Below are 23575 nucleotides of genomic sequence, written 5' to 3'. Positions count from 1 at the left end.
TTGTTTTCGGCGAATAAAATATATGGGCCAATATAACATAATGTATCACCTAGAGGACAACCCGATTGTTCATAATCACAATCATACACCCGCCTACCATAAACAGGAGCGCGGCAATTGACCAAAAACATTTCAAGTTTACATTTTACACTTTAGGGCCTAACCAGGGTGAATTAGAAGGATTAAACTATTTGATTGCGATCGCCGCACATGTGCACTTTACGAAGCGATGTCAAGGTCTTATATGTGTTCAACAGAGGAGCGGCAATCGAAAACCCAAAAAATTCAGAATTCCTAGCATGTTCCGGTTTTTTGTTTTCGGCGAATAAAGTATATGGGCCAATAAAACATAATGTATCACCTAGAGGACAACCCGATTGTTCATAATCACAATCATACACCCGCCTACCATAAACAGGAGCGCGGCAAATGACCAAAAACATTTCAATTTTACATTTTACACTTTAGCGCCTAACCAGGGTGAATTAGAATGATTAAACTATTTGATTGCGATCGCCGCGCATGTGCAATTTACGTAGAGATGTTAATGTCTTATTTGTGTTAAACAGAGGAGCGGTAAATTAGCGCCTAACCAGGGTGAATTAGAAGGATTAAACTATTTGATAGCGATCGCCGCGCATGTGCAATTTACGTAGAGATATTAATGTGTTATTTGTGTTAAACAGAGGAGCGGCAATCGAAAACCCAAAAAATTCAGAATTCCTAGCATGTTCCGGTTTTTTGTTTTCGGCGAATAAAGTATATGGGCCAATATAACATAATGTATCACCTAGAGGACAACCCGATTGTTCATAATCACAATCATACACCCGCCTACCATAAACAGGAGCGCGGCAATTGACCAAAAACATTTCAATTTTACATTTTACACTTTAGCGCCTAACCAGGGTGAATTAGAAGGATTAAACTATCTGATTACGGTCGCCGCACATGTGCACTTTACGTAGAGATGTCAATGGCTTATATGTGTTGAACAGATAAGCGGCAATCTAAAACCAAAAAAAATCAACATTCCTAGCATGTTCCGGTTTTTTGTTTTCGGCGAATAAAGTATATGGGCCAATATAACATAATGTATCACCTAGAGGACAACCCGATTGTTCATAATCACAATCATACACCCGCCTACCATGAACATTAGCGTGGCAATTGACCAAAAACATTTCAAGTTTACATTTTACACTTTGGGGCCTAACCAGGGTTAATTAGAAGGATTAAACTATTTGATTGCGATCGCCGCGCATGTGCAATTTACTTAGAGATGTTAATGTCTTATATGTGTTAAACAGAGGAGCGGCAAATTAGCGCCTAACCAGGGTGAATTAGAAGGATTAAACTATCTGATTACGGCCGCCGCACATGTGCACTTTACGTACAGATGTCAATGGCTTATATGTGTTGAACAGAGAAGCGGCAATCTAAAACCAAAAAAAAATCAACATTCCTAGCATGTTCCGGTTTTTTGTTTTCGGCGAATAAAGTATATGGGCCAATATAACATAATGTATCACCTAGAGGACAACCCGATTGTTCCTAATCACAATCATACACCCGCCTACCATAAACAGGAGCGCGGCAAATGACCAAAAACATTTCAATTTTACATTTTACACTTTAGCGCCTAACCAGGGTGAATTAGAATGATTAAACTATTTGATTGCGATCGCCGCGCATGTGCAATTTACGTAGAGATGTTAATGTCTTATTTGTGTTAAACAGAGGAGCGGTAAATTAGCGCCTAACCAGGGTGAATTAGAAGGATTAAACTATTTGATAGCGATCGCCGCGCATGTGCAATTTACGTAGAGATATTAATGTGTTATTTGTGTTAAACAGAGGAGCGGCAATCGAAAACCCAAAAAATTCAGAATTCCTAGCATGTTCCGGTTTTTTGTTTTCGGCGAATAAAGTATATGGGCCAATATAACATAATGTATCACCTAGAGGACAACCCGATTGTTCATAATCACAATCATACACCCGCCTACCATAAACAGGAGCGCGGCAATTGACCAAAAACATTTCAATTTTACATTTTACACTTTAGCGCCTAACCAGGGTGAATTAGAAGGATTAAACTATCTGATTACGGTCGCCGCACATGTGCACTTTACGTAGAGATGTCAATGGCTTATATGTGTTGAACAGATAAGCGGCAATCTAAAACCAAAAAAAATCAACATTCCTAGCATGTTCCGGTTTTTTGTTTTCGGCGAATAAAGTATATGGGCCAATATAACATAATGTATCACCTAGAGGACAACCCGATTGTTCATAATCACAATCATACACCCGCCTACCATGAACATTAGCGTGGCAATTGACCAAAAACATTTCAAGTTTACATTTTACACTTTGGGGCCTAACCAGGGTTAATTAGAAGGATTAAACTATTTGATTGCGATCGCCGCGCATGTGCAATTTACTTAGAGATGTTAATGTCTTATATGTGTTAAACAGAGGAGCGGCAAATTAGCGCCTAACCAGGGTGAATTAGAAGGATTAAACTATCTGATTACGGCCGCCGCACATGTGCACTTTACGTACAGATGTCAATGGCTTATATGTGTTGAACAGAGAAGCGGCAATCTAAAACCAAAAAAAAATCAACATTCCTAGCATGTTCCGGTTTTTTGTTTTCGGCGAATAAAGTATATGGGCCAATATAACATAATGTATCACCTAGAGGACAACCCGATTGTTCATAATCACAATCATACACCCGCCTACCATGAACATTAGCGCGGCAATTGACCAAAAACATTTCAAGTTTACATTTTACACTTTGGGGCCTAACCAGGGTTAATTAGAAGGATTAAACTATTTGATTGCGATCGCCGCGCATGTGCAATTTACGTAGAGATGTTAATGTCTTATTTGTGTTAAACAGAGAAGCGGCAATCAAAAACCCAAAAAATTCAGAATTCCTAGCATGTTCCGGTTTTTTGTTTTCGGCGAATAAAGTATATGGGCCAATAAAACATAATGTATCACCTAGAGGACGACCCGATTGTTCATAATCACAATCATACACCCGCCTACCATAAACAGGAGCGCGGCAAATGACCAAAAACATTTCAATTTTACATTTTACACTTTAGCGCCTAACCAGGGTGAATTAGAATGATTAAGCTATTTGATAGCGATCGCCGCGCATGTGCAATTTACGTAGAGATGTTAATGTCTTATTTGTGTTAAACAGAGGAGCGGCAATCGAAAACCCAAAAAATTCAGAATTCCTAGCATGTTCCGGTTTTTTGTTTTCGGCGAATAAGTATATGGGCCAATAAAACATAATGTATCACCTAGAGGACAACCCGATTGTTCATAATCACAATCATACACCCGCCTAGCATAAACAGGAGCGCGGCAAATGACCAAAAACATTTCCATTTTACATTTTACACTTTAGCGCCTAACCAGGGTGAATTAGAATGATTAAGCTATTTGATAGCGATCGCCGCGCATGTGCAATTTACGTAGAGATATTAATGTGTTATTTGTGTTAAACAGAGGAGCGGCAATCGAAAACCCAAAAAATTCAGAATTCCTAGCATGTTCCGGTTTTTTGTTTTCGGCGAATAAAGTATATGGGCCAATATAACATAATGTATCACCTAGAGGACAACCCGATTGTTCATAATCACAATCATACACCCGCCTACCATAAACAGGAGCGCGGCAATTGACCAAAAACATTTCAATTTTACATTTTACACTTTAGCGCCTAACCAGGGTGAATTAGAAGGATTAAACTATCTGATTACGGTCGCCGCACATGTGCACTTTACGTAGAGATGTCAATGGCTTATATGTGTTGAACAGAGAAGCGGCAATCTAAAACCAAAAAAAATCAACATTCCTAGCATGTTCCGGTTTTTTGTTTTCGGCGAATAAAGTATATGGGCCAATATAACATAATGTATCACCTAGAGGACAACCCGATTGTTCATAATCACAATCATACACCCGCCTACCATAAACATTAGCGCGGCAATTGACCAAAAACATTTCAAGTTTACATTTTACACTTTAGGGCCTAACCAGGGTGAATTAGAAGGATTAAACTATTTGATTGCGATCGCCGCGCATATGCAATTTACGTAGAGATGTTAATGTCTTATTTGTGTTAAACAGAGGAGCGGCAATCGAAAACCCAAAAAATTCAGAATTCCTAGCATGTTCCGGTTTTTTATTTTCGGCGAATAAAGTATATGGGCCAATAAAACATAATGTATCACCTAGAGGACAACCCGATTGTTCATAATCACAATCATACACCCGCCTACCATAAACAGGAGCGCGGCAAATGACCAAAAACATTTCAATTTTACATTTTACACTTTAGCGCTTAACCAGGGTGAATTAGAATGATTAAACTATTTGATTGCGATCGCCGCGCATGTGCAATTTACGTAGAGATGTTAATGTCTTATTTGTGTTAAACAGAGGAGCGGCAAATTAGCGCCTAACCAGGGTAAATTAGAAGGATTAAACTATCTGATTACGGTCGCCGCACATGTGCACTTTACGTAGAGATGTCAATGGCTTATATGTGTTGAACAGAGGAGCGGCAATCGAAAACCCAAAAAATTCAGAATTCCTGGCATGTTCCGGTTTTTTGTTTTCGGCGAATAAAGTATATGGGCCAATAAAACATAATGTATCACCTAGAGGACAACCCGATTGTTCATAATCACAATCATACACCCGCCTACCATAAACAGGAGCGCGGCAAATGACCAAAAACATTTCAATTTTACATTTTACACTTTAGCGCCTAACCAGGGTGAATTAGAATGATTAAGCTATTTGATAGCGATCGCCGCGCATGTGCAATTTACGTAGAGATGTTAATGTCTTATTTGTGTTAAACAGAGGAGCGGCAATCGAAAACCCAAAAAATTCAGAATTCCTAGCATGTTCCGGTTTTTTGTTTTCGGCGAATAAAGTATATGGGCCAATAAAACATAATGTATCACCTAGAGGACAACCCGATTGTTCATAATCACAATCATACACCCGCCTACCATAAACAGGAGCGCGGCAAATGACCAAAAACATTTCAATTTTACATTTTACACTTTAGCGCCTAATCAGGGTGAATTAGAATGATTAAACTATTTGATTGCGATCGCCGCGCATGTGCAATTTACGTAGAGATGTTAATGTCTTATTTGTGTTAAACAGAGGAGCGGCAATCTAAAACCAAAAAAAATCAACATTCCTAGCATGTTCCGGTTTTTTGTTTTCGGCGAATAAAGTATATGGGCCAATATAACATAATGTATCACCTAGAGGACAACCCGATTGTTCATAATCACAATCATACACCCGCCTACCATGAACATTAGCGTGGCAATTGACCAAAAACATTTCAAGTTTACATTTTACACTTTGGGCCTAACCAGGGTTAATTAGAAGGATTAAACTATTTGATTGCGATCGCCGCGCATGTGCAATTTACTTGGAGATGTTAATGTCTTATTTGTGTTAAACAGAGGAGCGGCAAATTAGCGCCTAACCAGGGTGAATTAGAAGGATTAAACTATCTGATTACGGCCGCCGCACATGTGCACTTTACGTACAGATGTCAATGGCTTATATGTGTTGAACAGAGAAGCGGCAATCTAAAACCAAAAAAAAATCAACATTCCTAGCATGTTCCGGTTTTTTGTTTTCGGCGAATAAAGTATATGGGCCAATATAACATAATGTATCACCTAGAGGACAACCCGATTGTTCATAATCACAATCATACACCCGCCTACCATGAACATTAGCGCGGCAATTGACCAAAAACATTTCAAGTTTACATTTTACACTTTGGGGCCTAACCAGGGTTAATTAGACGGATTAAACTATTTGATTGCGATCGCCGCGCATGTGCAATTTACGTAGAGATGTTAATGTCGTATTTGTGTTAAACAGAGGAGCGGCAAATTAGCGCCTAACCAGGGTGAATTAGAAGGATTAAGCTATTTGATAGCGATCGCCGCGCATGTGCAATTTACGTAGAGATGTTAATGTCTTATTTGTGTTAAACAGAGGAGCGGCAATCGAAAACCCAAAAAATTCAGAATTCCTAGCATGTTCCGGTTTTTTGTTTTCGGCGAATAAAGTATATGGGCCAATAAAACATAATGTATCACCTAGAGGACAACCCGATTGTTCATAATCACAATCATACACCCGCCTACCATAAACAGGAGCGCGGCAAATGACCAAAAACATTTCAATTTTACATTTTACACTTTAGCGCCTAATCAGGGTGAATTAGAATGATTAAACTATTTGATTGCGATCGCCGCGCATGTGCAATTTACGTAGAGATGTTAATGTCTTATTTGTGTTAAACAGAGGAGCGGCAATCTAAAACCAAAAAAAATCAACATTCCTAGCATGTTCCGGTTTTTTGTTTTCGGCGAATAAAGTATATGGGCCAATATAACATAATGTATCACCTAGAGGACAACCCGATTGTTCATAATCACAATCATACACCCGCCTACCATGAACATTAGCGTGGCAATTGACCAAAAACATTTCAAGTTTACATTTTACACTTTGGGCCTAACCAGGGTTAATTAGAAGGATTAAACTATTTGATTGCGATCGCCGCGCATGTGCAATTTACTTAGAGATGTTAATGTCTTATTTGTGTTAAACAGAGGAGCGGCAAATTAGCGCCTAACCAGGGTGAATTAGAAGGATTAAACTATCTGATTACGGCCGCCGCACATGTGCACTTTACGTACAGATGTCAATGGCTTATATGTGTTGAACAGAGAAGCGGCAATCTAAAACCAAAAAAAAATCAACATTCCTAGCATGTTCCGGTTTTTTGTTTTCGGCGAATAAAGTATATGGGCCAATATAACATAATGTATCACCTAGAGGACAACCCGATTGTTCATAATCACAATCATACACCCGCCTACCATAAACAGGAGCGCGGCAAATGACCAAAAACATTTCCATTTTACATTTTACACTTTAGCGCCTAACCAGGGTGAATTAGAATGATTAAACTATTTGATTGCGATCGCCGCGCATGTGCAATTTACGTAGAGATGTTAATGTCGTATTTGTGTTAAACAGAGGAGCGGCAAATTAGCGCCTAACCAGGGTGAATTAGAAGGATTAAGCTATTTGATAGCGATCGCCGCGCATGTGCAATTTACGTAGAGATGTTAATGTCTTATTTGTGTTGAACAGAGGAGCGGCAATCGAAAACCCAAAAAATTCAGAATTCCTAGCATGTTCCGGTTTTTTGTTTTCGGCGAATAAAGTATATGGGCCAATAAAACATAATGTATCACCTAGAGGACAACCCGATTGTTCATAATCACAATCATACACCCGCCTACCATAAACATTAGCGCCGCAAATGACCAAAAACATTTCAATTTTACATTTTACACTTTAGCGCCTAACCAGGGTGAATTAGAATGATTAAGCTATTTGATAGCGATCGCCGCGCATGGGCAATTTACGTAGAGATGTTAATGTCTTATTTGTGTTAAACAGAGGAGCGGCAATCTAAAACCCAAAAAATTCAGAATTCCTAGCATGTTCCGGTTTTTTGTTTTCGGCGAATAAAGTATATGGGCCAATAAAACATAATGTATCACCTAGAGGACAACCCGATTGTTCATAATCACAATCATACACCCGCCTACCATGAACATTAGCGTGGCAATTGACCAAAAACATTTCAAGTTTACATTTTACACTTTAGCGCCTAACCAGGGTGAATTAGAATGATTAAACTATTTGATTGCGATCGCCGCGCATGTGCAATTTACGTAGAGATGTTAATGTCGTATTTGTGTTAAACAGAGGAGCGGCAAATTAGCGCCTAACCAGGGTGAATTAGAAGGATTAAGCTATTTGATAGCGATCGCCGCGCATGTGCAATTTACGTAGAGATGTTAATGTCTTATTTGTGTTGAACAGAGGAGCGGCAATCGAAAACCCAAAAAATTCAGAATTCCTAGCATGTTCCGGTTTTTTGTTTTCGGCGAATAAAGTATATGGGCCAATAAAACATAATGTATCACCTAGAGGACAACCCGATTGTTCATAATCACAATCATACACCCGCCTACCATAAACAGGAGCGCGGCAAATGACCAAAAACATTTCAATTTTACATTTTACACTTTAGCGCCTAATCAGGGTGAATTAGAATGATTAAACTATTTGATTGCGATCGCCGCGCATGTGCAATTTACGTAGAGATGTTAATGTCTTATTTGTGTTAAACAGAGGAGCGGCAATCTAAAACCAAAAAAAATCAACATTCCTAGCATGTTCCGGTTTTTTGTTTTCGGCGAATAAAGTATATGGGCCAATATAACATAATGTATCACCTAGAGGACAACCCGATTGTTCATAATCACAATCATACACCCGCCTACCATGAACATTAGCGTGGCAATTGACCAAAAACATTTCAAGTTTACATTTTACACTTTGGGCCTAACCAGGGTTAATTAGAAGGATTAAACTATTTGATTGCGATCGCCGCGCATGTGCAATTTACTTAGAGATGTTAATGTCTTATTTGTGTTAAACAGAGGAGCGGCAAATTAGCGCCTAACCAGGGTGAATTAGAAGGATTAAACTATCTGATTACGGCCGCCGCACATGTGCACTTTACGTACAGATGTCAATGGCTTATATGTGTTGAACAGAGAAGCGGCAATCTAAAACCAAAAAAAAATCAACATTCCTAGCATGTTCCGGTTTTTTGTTTTCGGCGAATAAAGTATATGGGCCAATATAACATAATGTATCACCTAGAGGACAACCCGATTGTTCATAATCACAATCATACACCCGCCTACCATAAACAGGAGCGCGGCAAATGACCAAAAACATTTCCATTTTACATTTTACACTTTAGCGCCTAACCAGGGTGAATTAGAATGATTAAACTATTTGATTGCGATCGCCGCGCATGTGCAATTTACGTAGAGATGTTAATGTCGTATTTGTGTTAAACAGAGGAGCGGCAAATTAGCGCCTAACCAGGGTGAATTAGAAGGATTAAGCTATTTGATAGCGATCGCCGCGCATGTGCAATTTACGTAGAGATGTTAATGTCTTATTTGTGTTGAACAGAGGAGCGGCAATCGAAAACCCAAAAAATTCAGAATTCCTAGCATGTTCCGGTTTTTTGTTTTCGGCGAATAAAGTATATGGGCCAATAAAACATAATGTATCACCTAGAGGACAACCCGATTGTTCATAATCACAATCATACACCCGCCTACCATAAACATTAGCGCCGCAAATGACCAAAAACATTTCAATTTTACATTTTACACTTTAGCGCCTAACCAGGGTGAATTAGAATGATTAAGCTATTTGATAGCGATCGCCGCGCATGTGCAATTTACGTAGAGATGTTAATGTCTTATTTGTGTTAAACAGAGGAGCGGCAATCGAAAACCCAAAAAATTCAGAATTCCTAGCATGTTCCGGTTTTTTGTTTTCGGTGAATAAAGTATATGGGCCAATAAAACATAATGTATCACCTAGAGGACAACCCGATTGTTCATAATCACAATCATACACCCGCCTACCATAAACAGGAGCGCGGCAATTGACCAAAAACATTTCCATTTTACATTTTACACTTTAGCGCCTAACCAGGGTGAATTAGAATGATTAAGCTATTTGATAGCGATCGCCGCGCATGTGCAATTTACGTAGAGATATTAATGTGTTATTTGTGTTAAACAGAGGAGCGGCAATCGAAAACCCAAAAAATTCAGAATTCCTAGCATGTTCCGGTTTTTTGTTTTCGGCGAATAAAGTATATGGGCCAATATAACATAATGTATCACCTAGAGGACAACCCGATTGTTCATAATCACAATCATACACCCGCCTACCATAAACAGGAGCGCGGCAATTGACCAAAAACATTTCAAGTTTACATTTTACACTTTAGGGCCTAACCAGGGTGAATTAGAAGGATTAAACTATTTGATTGCGATCGCCGCACATGTGCACTTTACGAAGCGATGTCAAGGTCTTATATGTGTTCAACAGAGGAGCGGCAATCGAAAACCCAAAAAATTCAGAATTCCTAGCATGTTCCGGTTTTTTGTTTTCGGCGAATAAAGTATATGGGCCAATAAAACATAATGTATCACCTAGAGGACAACCCGATTGTTCATAATCACAATCATACACCCGCCTACCATAAACAGGAGCGCGGCAAATGACCAAAAACATTTCAATTTTACATTTTACACTTTAGCGCCTAACCAGGGTGAATTAGAATGATTAAACTATTTGATTGCGATCGCCGCGCATGTGCAATTTACGTAGAGATGTTAATGTCTTATTTGTGTTAAACAGAGGAGCGGTAAATTAGCGCCTAACCAGGGTGAATTAGAAGGATTAAACTATTTGATAGCGATCGCCGCGCATGTGCAATTTACGTAGAGATATTAATGTGTTATTTGTGTTAAACAGAGGAGCGGCAATCGAAAACCCAAAAAAATCAACATTCCTAGCATGTTCCGGTTTTTTGTTTTCGGCGAATAAAGTATATGGGCCAATATAACATAATGTATCACCTAGAGGACAACCCGATTGTTCATAATCACAATCATACACCCGCCTACCATAAACAGGAGCGCGGCAAATGACCAAAAACATTTCCATTTTACATTTTACACTTTAGCGCCTAACCAGGGTGAACTAGAATGATTAAGCTATTTGATAGCGATCGCCGCGCATGTGCAATTTACGTAGAGATGTTAATGTCTTATTTGTGTTAAACAGAGGAGCGGCAATCGAAAACCCAAAAAATTCAGAATTCCTAGCATGTTCCGGTTTTTTGTTTTCGGCGAATAAAGTATATGGGCCAATAAAACATAATGTATCACCTAGAGGACAACCCGATTGTTCATAATCACAATCATACACCCGCCTACCATAAACATTAGCGCCGCAAATGACCAAAAACATTTCAATTTTACATTTTACACTTTAGCGCCTAACCAGGGTGAATTAGAATGATTAAGCTATTTGATAGCGATCGCCGCGCATGTGCAATTTACGTAGAGATATTAATGTGTTATTTGTGTTAAACAGAGGAGCGGCAATCGAAAACCCAAAAAATTCAGAATTCCTAGCATGTTCCGGTTTTTTGTTTTCGGCGAATAAAGTATATGGGCCAATATAACATAATGTATCACCTAGAGGACAACCCGATTGTTCATAATCACAATCATACACCCGCCTACCATAAACAGGAGCGCGGCAATTGACCAAAAACATTTCAAGTTTACATTTTACACTTTAGGGCCTAACCAGGGTGAATTAGAAGGATTAAACTATTTGATTGCGATCGCCGCACATGTGCACTTTACGAAGCGATGTCAAGGTCTTATATGTGTTCAACAGAGGAGCGGCAATCGAAAACCCAAAAAATTCAGAATTCCTAGCATGTTCCGGTTTTTTGTTTTCGGCGAATAAAGTATATGGGCCAATAAAACATAATGTATCACCTAGAGGACAACCCGATTGTTCATAATCACAATCATACACCCGCCTACCATAAACAGGAGCGCGGCAAATGACCAAAAACATTTCAGTTTTACATTTTACACTTTAGCGCCTAACCAGGGTGAATTAGAATGATTAAACTATTTGATTGCGATCGCCGCGCATGTGCAATTTACGTAGAGATGTTAATGTCTTATTTGTGTTAAACAGAGGAGCGGTAAATTAGCGCTTAACCAGGGTGAATTAGAAGGATTAAACTATTTGATAGCGATCGCCGCGCATGTGCAATTTACGTAGAGATATTAATGTGTTATTTGTGTTAAACAGAGGAGCGGCAATCGAAAACCCAAAAAATTCAGAATTCCTAGCATGTTCCGGTTTTTTGTTTTCGGCGAATAAAGTATATGGGCCAATATAACATAATGTATCACCTAGAGGACAACCCGATTGTTCATAATCACAATCATACACCCGCCTACCATAAACAGGAGCGCGGCAATTGACCAAAAACATTTCAATTTTACATTTTACACTTTAGCGCCTAACCAGGGTGAATTAGAAGGATTAAACTATCTGATTACGGTCGCCGCACATGTGCACTTTACGTAGAGATGTCAATGGCTTATATGTGTTGAACAGATAAGCGGCAATCTAAAACCAAAAAAAATCAACATTCCTAGCATGTTCCGGTTTTTTGTTTTCGGCGAATAAAGTATATGGGCCAATATAACATAATGTATCACCTAGAGGACAACCCGATTGTTCATAGTCACAATCATACACCCGCCTACCATGAACATTAGCGTGGCAATTGACCAAAAACATTTCAAGTTTACATTTTACACTTTGGGGCCTAACCAGGGTTAATTAGAAGGATTAAACTATTTGATTGCGATCGCCGCGCATGTGCAATTTACTTAGAGATGTTAATGTCTTATTTGTGTTAAACAGAGGAGCGGCAAATTAGCGCCTAACCAGGGTGAATTAGAAGGATTAAACTATCTGATTACGGCCGCCGCACATGTGCACTTTACGTACAGATGTCAATGGCTTATATGTGTTGAACAGAGAAGCGGCAATCTAAAACCAAAAAAAAATCAACATTCCTAGCATGTTCCGGTTTTTTGTTTTCGGCGAATAAAGTATATGGGCCAATATAACATAATGTATCACCTAGAGGACAACCCGATTGTTCATAATCACAATCATACACCCGCCTACCATGAACATTAGCGCGGCAATTGACCAAAAACATTTCAAGTTTACATTTTACACTTTGGGGCCTAACCAGGGTTAATTAGAAGGATTAAACTATTTGATTGCGATCGCCGCGCATGTGCAATTTACGTAGAGATGTTAATGTCTTATTTGTGTTAAACAGAGGAGCGGCAAATTAGCGCCTAACCAGGGTGAATTAGAAGGATTAAACTATCTGATTACGGCCGCCGCACATGTGCACTTTACGTACAGATGTCAATGGCTTATATGTGTTGAACAGAGAAGCGGCAATCTAAAACCAAAAAAAAATCAACATTCCTAGCATGTTCCGGTTTTTTGTTTTCGGCGAATAAAGTATATGGGCCAATATAACATAATGTATCACCTAGAGGACAACCCGATTGTTCATAATCACAATCATACACCCGCCTACCATGAACATTAGCGCGGCAATTGACCAAAAACATTTCAAGTTTACATTTTACACTTTGGGGCCTAACCAGGGTTAATTAGACGGATTAAACTATTTGATTGCGATCGCCGCGCATGTGCAATTTACGTAGAGATGTTAATGTCGTATTTGTGTTAAACAGAGGAGCGGCAAATTAGCGCCTAACCAGGGTGAATTAGAAGGATTAAGCTATTTGATAGCGATCGCCGCGCATGTGCAATTTACGTAGAGATGTTAATGTCTTATTTGTGTTGAACAGAGGAGCGGCAATCGAAAACCCAAAAAATTCAGAATTCCTAGCATGTTCCGGTTTTTTGTTTTCGGCGAATAAAGTATATGGGCCAATAAAACATAATGTATCACCTAGAGGACAACCCGATTGTTCATAATCACAATCATACACCCGCCTACCATAAACAGGAGCGCGGCAAATGACCAAAAACATTTCAATTTTACATTTTACACTTTAGCGCCTAATCAGGGTGAATTAGAATGATTAAACTATTTGATTGCGATCGCCGCGCATGTGCAATTTACGTAGAGATGTTAATGTCTTATTTGTGTTAAACAGAGGAGCGGCAATCTAAAACCAAAAAAAATCAACATTCCTAGCATGTTCCGGTTTTTTGTTTTCGGCGAATAAAGTATATGGGCCAATATAACATAATGTATCACCTAGAGGACAACCCGATTGTTCATAATCACAATCATACACCCGCCTACCATGAACATTAGCGTGGCAATTGACCAAAAACATTTCAAGTTTACATTTTACACTTTGGGCCTAACCAGGGTTAATTAGAAGGATTAAACTATTTGATTGCGATCGCCGCGCATGTGCAATTTACTTAGAGATGTTAATGTCTTATTTGTGTTAAACAGAGGAGCGGCAAATTAGCGCCTAACCAGGGTGAATTAGAAGGATTAAACTATCTGATTACGGCCGCCGCACATGTGCACTTTACGTACAGATGTCAATGGCTTATATGTGTTGAACAGAGAAGCGGCAATCTAAAACCAAAAAAAAATCAACATTCCTAGCATGTTCCGGTTTTTTGTTTTCGGCGAATAAAGTATATGGGCCAATATAACATAATGTATCACCTAGAGGACAACCCGATTGTTCATAATCACAATCATACACCCGCCTACCATAAACAGGAGCGCGGCAAATGACCAAAAACATTTCCATTTTACATTTTACACTTTAGCGCCTAACCAGGGTGAATTAGAATGATTAAACTATTTGATTGTGATCGCCGCGCATGTGCAATTTACGTAGAGATGTTAATGTCGTATTTGTGTTAAACAGAGGAGCGGCAAATTAGCGCCTAACCAGGGTGAATTAGAAGGATTAAGCTATTTGATAGCGATCGCCGCGCATGTGCAATTTACGTAGAGATGTTAATGTCTTATTTGTGTTGAACAGAGGAGCGGCAATCGAAAACCCAAAAAATTCAGAATTCCTAGCATGTTCCGGTTTTTTGTTTTCGGCGAATAAAGTATATGGGCCAATAAAACATAATGTATCACCTAGAGGACAACCCGATTGTTCATAATCACAATCATACACCCGCCTACCATAAACATTAGCGCCGCAAATGACCAAAAACATTTCAATTTTACATTTTACACTTTAGCGCCTAACCAGGGTGAATTAGAATGATTAAGCTATTTGATAGCGATCGCCGCGCATGTGCAATTTACGTAGAGATGTTAATGTCTTATTTGTGTTAAACAGAGGAGCGGCAATCGAAAACCCAAAAAATTCAGAATTCCTAGCATGTTCCGGTTTTTTGTTTTCGGTGAATAAAGTATATGGGCCAATAAAACATAATGTATCACCTAGAGGACAACCCGATTGTTCATAATCACAATCATACACCCGCCTACCATAAACAGGAGCGCGGCAATTGACCAAAAACATTTCCATTTTACATTTTACACTTTAGCGCCTAACCAGGGTGAATTAGAATGATTAAGCTATTTGATAGCGATCGCCGCGCATGTGCAATTTACGTAGAGATATTAATGTGTTATTTGTGTTAAACAGAGGAGCGGCAATCGAAAACCCAAAAAATTCAGAATTCCTAGCATGTTCCGGTTTTTTGTTTTCGGCGAATAAAGTATATGGGCCAATATAACATAATGTATCACCTAGAGGACAACCCGATTGTTCATAATCACAATCATACACCCGCCTACCATAAACAGGAGCGCGGCAATTGCCCAAAAAATTCAGAATTCCTAGCATGTTCCGGTTTTTTGTTTTCGGCGAATAAAGCATATGGGCCAATATAACATAATGTATCACCTAGAGGACAACCCGATTGTTCATAATCACAATCATACACCCGCCTACCATAAACAGGAGCGCGGCAATTGACCAAAAACATTTCAATTTTACATTTTACACTTTAGCGCCTAACCAGGGTGAATTAGAAGGATTAAACTATCTGATTACGGTCGCCGCACATGTGCACTTTACGTAGAGATGTCAATGGCTTATATGTGTTGAACAGATAAGCGGCAATCTAAAACCAAAAAAAATCAACATTCCTAGCATGTTCCGGTTTTTTGTTTTCGGCGAATAAAGTATATGGGCCAATATAACATAATGTATCACCTAGAGGACAACCCGATTGTTCATAATCACAATCATACACCCGCCTACCATGAACATTAGCGTGGCAATTGACCAAAAACATTTCAAGTTTACATTTTACACTTTGGGGCCTAACCAGGGTTAATTAGAAGGATTAAACTATTTGATTGCGATCGCCGCGCATGTGCAATTTACTTAGAGATGTTAATGTCTTATTTGTGTTAAACAGAGGAGCGGCAAATTAGCGCCTAACCAGGGTGAATTAGAAGGATTAAACTATCTGATTACGGCCGCCGCACATGTGCACTTTACGTACAGATGTCAATGGCTTATATGTGTTGAACAGAGAAGCGGCAATCTAAAACCAAAAAAAAATCAACATTCCTAGCATGTTCCGGTTTTTTGTTTTCGGCGAATAAAGTATATGGGCCAATATAACATAATGTATCACCTAGAGGACAACCCGATTGTTCATAATCACAATCATACACCCGCCTACCATGAACATTAGCGCGGCAATTGACCAAAAACATTTCAAGTTTACATTTTACACTTTGGGGCCTAACCAGGGTTAATTAGAAGGATTAAACTATTTGATTGCGATCGCCGCGCATGTGCAATTTACGTAGAGATGTTAATGTCTTATTTGTGTTAAACAGAGGAGCGGCAATCAAAAACCCAAAAAATTCAGAATTCCTAGCATGTTCCGGTTTTTTGTTTTCGGCGAATAAAGTATATGGGCCAATAAAACATAATGTATCACCTAGAGGACGACCCGATTGTTCATAATCACAATCATACACCCGCCTACCATAAACAGGAGCGCGGCAAATGACCAAAAACATTTCAATTTTACATTTTACACTTTAGCGCCTAACCAGGGTGAATTAGAATGATTAAGCTATTTGATAGCGATCGCCGCGCATGTGCAATTTACGTAGAGATGTTAATGTCTTATTTGTGTTAAACAGAGGAGCGGCAATCGAAAACCCAAAAAATTCAGAATTCCTAGCATGTTCCGGTTTTTTGTTTTCGGCGAATAAAGTATATGGGCCAATAAAACATAATGTATCACCTAGAGGACAACCCGATTGTTCATAATCACAATCATACACCCGCCTACCATAAACAGGAGCGCGGCAAATGACCAAAAACATTTCAATTTTACATTTTACACTTTAGCGCCTAATCAGGGTGAATTAGAATGATTAAACTATTTGATTGCGATCGCCGCGCATGTGCAATTTACGTAGAGATGTTAATGTCTTATTTGTGTTAAACAGAGGAGCGGCAATCTAAAACCAAAAAAAATCAACATTCCTAGCATGTTCCGGTTTTTTGTTTTCGGCGAATAAAGTATATGGGCCAATATAACATAATGTATCACCTAGAGGACAACCCGATTGTTCATAATCACAATCATACACCCGCCTACCATGAACATTAGCGTGGCAATTGACCAAAAACATTTCAAGTTTACATTTTACACTTTGGGCCTAACCAGGGTTAATTAGAAGGATTAAACTATTTGATTGCGATCCCCGCGCATGTGCAATTTACTTAGAGATGTTAATGTCTTATTTGTGTTAAACAGAGGAGCGGCAAATTAGCGCCTAACCAGGGTGAATTAGAAGGATTAAACTATCTGATTACGGCCGCCGCACATGTGCACTTTACGTACAGATGTCAATGGCTTATATGTGTTGAACAGAGAAGCGGCAATCTAAAACCAAAAAAAAATTAACATTCCTAGCATGTTCCGGTTTTTTGTTTTCGGCGAATAAAGTATATGGGCCAATATAACATAATGTATCACCTAGAGGACAACCCGATTGTTCATAATCACAATCATACACCCGCCTACCATGAACATTAGCGCGGCAATTGACCAAAAACATTTCAAGTTTACATTTTACACTTTGGGGCCTAACCAGGGTTAATTAGAAGGATTAAACTATTTGATTGCGATCGCCGCGCATGTGCAATTTACGTAGAGATGTTAATGTCTTATTTGTGTTAAACAGAGGAGCGGCAATCAAAAACCCAAAAAATTCAGAATTCCTAGCATGTTCCGGTTTTTTGTTTTCGGCGAATAAAGTATATGGGCCAATAAAACATAATGTATCACCTAGAGGACGACCCGATTGTTCATAATCACAATCATACACCCGCCTACCATAAACAGGAGCGCGGCAAATGACCAAAAACATTTCAATTTTACATTTTACACTTTAGCGCCTAACCAGGGTGAATTAGAATGATTAAGCTATTTGATAGCGATCGCCGCGCATGTGCAATTTACGTAGAGATGTTAATGTCTTATTTGTGTTAAACAGAGGAGCGGCAATCGAAAACCCAAAAAATTCAGAATTCCTAGCATGTTCCGGTTTTTTGTTTTCGGCGAATAAGTATATGGGCCAATAAAACATAATGTATCACCTAGAGGACAACCCGATTGTTCATAATCACAATCATACACCCGCCTAGCATAAACAGGAGCGCGGCAAATGACCAAAAACATTTCCATTTTACATTTTACACTTTAGCGCCTAACCAGGGTGAATTAGAATGATTAAGCTATTTGATAGCGATCGCCGCGCATGTGCAATTTACGTAGAGATATTAATGTGTTATTTGTGTTAAACAGAGGAGCGGCAATCGAAAACCCAAAAAATTCAGAATTCCTAGCATGTTCCGGTTTTTTGTTTTCGGCGAATAAAGTATATGGGCCAATATAACATAATGTATCACCTAGAGGACAACCCGATTGTTCATAATCACAATCATACACCCGCCTACCATAAACAGGAGCGCGGCAATTGACCAAAAACATTTCAATTTTACATTTTACACTTTAGCGCTTAACCAGGGTGAATTAGAATGATTAAACTATTTGATTGCGATCGCCGCGCATGTGCAATTTACGTAGAGATGTTAATGTCTTATTTGTGTTTAACAGAGGAGCGGCAAATTAGCGCCTAACCAGGGTGAATTAGAAGGATTAAACTATCTGATTACGGTCGCCGCACATGTGCACTTTACGTAGAGATGTCAATGGCTTATATGTGTTGAACAGAGGATCGGCAATCGAAAACCCAAAAAATTCAGAATTCCTAGCATGTTCCGGTTTTTTATTTTCGGCGAATAAAGTATATGGGCCAATAAAACATAATGTATCACCTAGAGGACAACCCGATTGTTCATAATCACAATCATACACCCGCCTACCATAAACATTAGCGCGGCAATTGACCAAAAACATTTCAAGTTTACATTTTACACTTTAGGGCCTAACCAGGGTGAATTAGAAGGATTAAACTATTTGATTGCGATCGCCGCGCATATGCAATTTACGTAGAGATGTTAATGTCTTATTTGTGTGAAACAGAGGAGCGGCAATCGAAAACCCAAAAAATTCAGAATTCCTAGCATGTTCCGGTTTTTTATTTTCGGCGAATAAAGTATATGGGCCAATAAAACATAATGTATCACCTAGAGGACAACCCGATTGTTCATAATCACAATCATACACCCGCCTACCATAAACAGGAGCGCGGCAATTGACCAAAAACATTTCCATTTTACATTTTACACTTTAGCGCCTAACCAGGGTGAATTAGAATGATTAAGCTATTTGATAGCGATCGCCGCGCATGTGCAATTTACGTAGAGATATTAATGTGTTATTTGTGTTAAACAGAGGAGCGGCAATCGAAAACCCAAAAAATTCAGAATTCCTAGCATGTTCCGGTTTTTTGTTTTCGGCGAATAAAGTATATGGGCCAATATAACATAATGTATCACCTAGAGGACAACCCGATTGTTCATAATCACAATCATACACCCGCCTACCATAAACAGGAGCGCGGCAATTGCCCAAAAAATTCAGAATTCCTAGCATGTTCCGGTTTTTTGTTTTCGGCGAATAAAGCATATGGGCCAATATAACATAATGTATCACCTAGAGGACAACCCGATTGTTCATAATCACAATCATACACCCGCCTACCATAAACAGGAGCGCGGCAATTGACCAAAAACATTTCAATTTTACATTTTACACTTTAGCGCCTAACCAGGGTGAATTAGAAGGATTAAACTATCTGATTACGGTCGCCGCACATGTGCACTTTACGTAGAGATGTCAATGGCTTATATGTGTTGAACAGATAAGCGGCAATCTAAAACCAAAAAAAATCAACATTCCTAGCATGTTCCGGTTTTTTGTTTTCGGCGAATAAAGTATATGGGCCAATATAACATAATGTATCACCTAGAGGACAACCCGATTGTTCATAATCACAATCATACACCCGCCTACCATGAACATTAGCGTGGCAATTGACCAAAAACATTTCAAGTTTACATTTTACACTTTGGGGCCTAACCAGGGTTAATTAGAAGGATTAAACTATTTGATTGCGATCGCCGCGCATGTGCAATTTACTTAGAGATGTTAATGTCTTATTTGTGTTAAACAGAGGAGCGGCAAATTAGCGCCTAACCAGGGTGAATTAGAAGGATTAAACTATCTGATTACGGCCGCCGCACATGTGCACTTTACGTACAGATGTCAATGGCTTATATGTGTTGAACAGAGAAGCGGCAATCTAAAACCAAAAAAAAATCAACATTCCTAGCATGTTCCGGTTTTTTGTTTTCGGCGAATAAAGTATATGGGCCAATATAACATAATGTATCACCTAGAGGACAACCCGATTGTTCATAATCACAATCATACACCCGCCTACCATGAACATTAGCGCGGCAATTGACCAAAAACATTTCAAGTTTACATTTTACACTTTGGGGCCTAACCAGGGTTAATTAGAAGGATTAAACTATTTGATTGCGATCGCCGCGCATGTGCAATTTACGTAGAGATGTTAATGTCTTATTTGTGTTAAACAGAGGAGCGGCAATCAAAAACCCAAAAAATTCAGAATTCCTAGCATGTTCCGGTTTTTTGTTTTCGGCGAATAAAGTATATGGGCCAATAAAACATAATGTATCACCTAGAGGACGACCCGATTGTTCATAATCACAATCATACACCCGCCTACCATAAACAGGAGCGCGGCAAATGACCAAAAACATTTCAATTTTACATTTTACACTTTAGCGCCTAACCAGGGTGAATTAGAATGATTAAGCTATTTGATAGCGATCGCCGCGCATGTGCAATTTACGTAGAGATGTTAATGTCTTATTTGTGTTAAACAGAGGAGCGGCAATCGAAAACCCAAAAAATTCAGAATTCCTAGCATGTTCCGGTTTTTTGTTTTCGGCGAATAAAGTATATGGGCCAATAAAACATAATGTATCACCTAGAGGACAACCCGATTGTTCATAATCACAATCATACACCCGCCTACCATAAACAGGAGCGCGGCAAATGACCAAAAACATTTCAATTTTACATTTTACACTTTAGCGCCTAATCAGGGTGAATTAGAATGATTAAACTATTTGATTGCGATCGCCGCGCATGTGCAATTTACGTAGAGATGTTAATGTCTTATTTGTGTTAAACAGAGGAGCGGCAATCTAAAACCAAAAAAAATCAACATTCCTAGCATGTTCCGGTTTTTTGTTTTCGGCGAATAAAGTATATGGGCCAATATAACATAATGTATCACCTAGAGGACAACCCGATTGTTCATAATCACAATCATACACCCGCCTACCATGAACATTAGCGTGGCAATTGACCAAAAACATTTCAAGTTTACATTTTACACTTTGGGCCTAACCAGGGTTAATTAGAAGGATTAAACTATTTGATTGCGATCCCCGCGCATGTGCAATTTACTTAGAGATGTTAATGTCTTATTTGTGTTAAACAGAGGAGCGGCAAATTAGCGCCTAACCAGGGTGAATTAGAAGGATTAAACTATCTGATTACGGCCGCCGCACATGTGCACTTTACGTACAGATGTCAATGGCTTATATGTGTTGAACAGAGAAGCGGCAATCTAAAACCAAAAAAAAATTAACATTCCTAGCATGTTCCGGTTTTTTGTTTTCGGCGAATAAAGTATATGGGCCAATATAACATAATGTATCACCTAGAGGACAACCCGATTGTTCATAATCACAATCATACACCCGCCTACCATGAACATTAGCGCGGCAATTGACCAAAAACATTTCAAGTTTACATTTTACACTTTGGGGCCTAACCAGGGTTAATTAGAAGGATTAAACTATTTGATTGCGATCGCCGCGCATGTGCAATTTACGTAGAGATGTTAATGTCTTATTTGTGTTAAACAGAGGAGCGGCAATCAAAAACCCAAAAAATTCAGAATTCCTAGCATGTTCCGGTTTTTTGTTTTCGGCGAATAAAGTATATGGGCCAATAAAACATAATGTATCACCTAGAGGACGACCCGATTGTTCATAATCACAATCATACACCCGCCTACCATAAACAGGAGCGCGGCAAATGACCAAAAACATTTCAATTTTACATTTTACACTTTAGCGCCTAACCAGGGTGAATTAGAATGATTAAGCTATTTGATAGCGATCGCCGCGCATGTGCAATTTACGTAGAGATGTTAATGTCTTATTTGTGTTAAACAGAGGAGCGGCAATCGAAAACCCAAAAAATTCAGAATTCCTAGCATGTTCCGGTTTTTTGTTTTCGGCGAATAAGTATATGGGCCAATAAAACATAATGTATCACCTAGAGGACAACCCGATTGTTCATAATCACAATCATACACCCGCCTAGCATAAACAGGAGCGCGGCAAATGACCAAAAACATTTCCATTTTACATTTTACACTTTAGCGCCTAACCAGGGTGAATTAGAATGATTAAGCTATTTGATAGCGATCGCCGCGCATGTGCAATTTACGTAGAGATATTAATGTGTTATTTGTGTTAAACAGAGGAGCGGCAATCGAAAACCCAAAAAATTCAGAATTCCTAGCATGTTCCGGTTTTTTGTTTTCGGTGAATAAAGTATATGGGCCAATATAACATAATGTATCACCTAGAGGACAACCCGATTGTTCATAATCACAATCATACACCCGCCTACCATAAACAGGAGCGCGGCAATTGACCAAAAACATTTCAATTTTACATTTTACACTTTAGCGCCTAACCAGGGTGAATTAGAAGGATTAAACTATCTGATTACGGTCGCCGCACATGTGCACTTTACGTAGAGATGTCAATGGCTTATATGTGTTGAACAGAGAAGCGGCAATCTAAAACCAAAAAAAATCAACATTCCTAGCATGTTCCGGTTTTTTGTTTTCGGCGAATAAAGTATATGGGCCAATATAACATAATGTATCACCTAGAGGACAACCCGATTGTTCATAATCACAATCATACACCCGCCTACCATAAACATTAGCGCGGCAATTGACCAAAAACATTTCAAGTTTACATTTTACACTTTAGGGCCTAACCAGGGTGAATTAGAAGGATTAAACTATTTGATTGCGATCGCCGCGCATATGCAATTTACGTAGAGATGTTAATGTCTTATTTGTGTGAAACAGAGGAGCGGCAATCGAAAACCCAAAAAATTCAGAATTCCTAGCATGTTCCGGTTTTTTATTTTCGGCGAATAAAGTATATGGGCCAATAAAACATAATGTATCACCTAGAGGACAACCCGATTGTTCATAATCACAATCATACACCCGCCTACCATAAACAGGAGCGCGGCAAATGACCAAAAACATTTCAATTTTACATTTTACACTTTAGCGCTTAACCAGGGT

The sequence above is a fragment of the Bactrocera oleae genome, chromosome 5, assembly GCF_042242935.1.
Source record: "Bactrocera oleae isolate idBacOlea1 chromosome 5, idBacOlea1, whole genome shotgun sequence".
Classification (NCBI taxonomy): Eukaryota; Metazoa; Arthropoda; class Insecta; order Diptera; family Tephritidae; genus Bactrocera; species Bactrocera oleae.
This window is presented reverse-complemented; position numbering follows the sequence as displayed.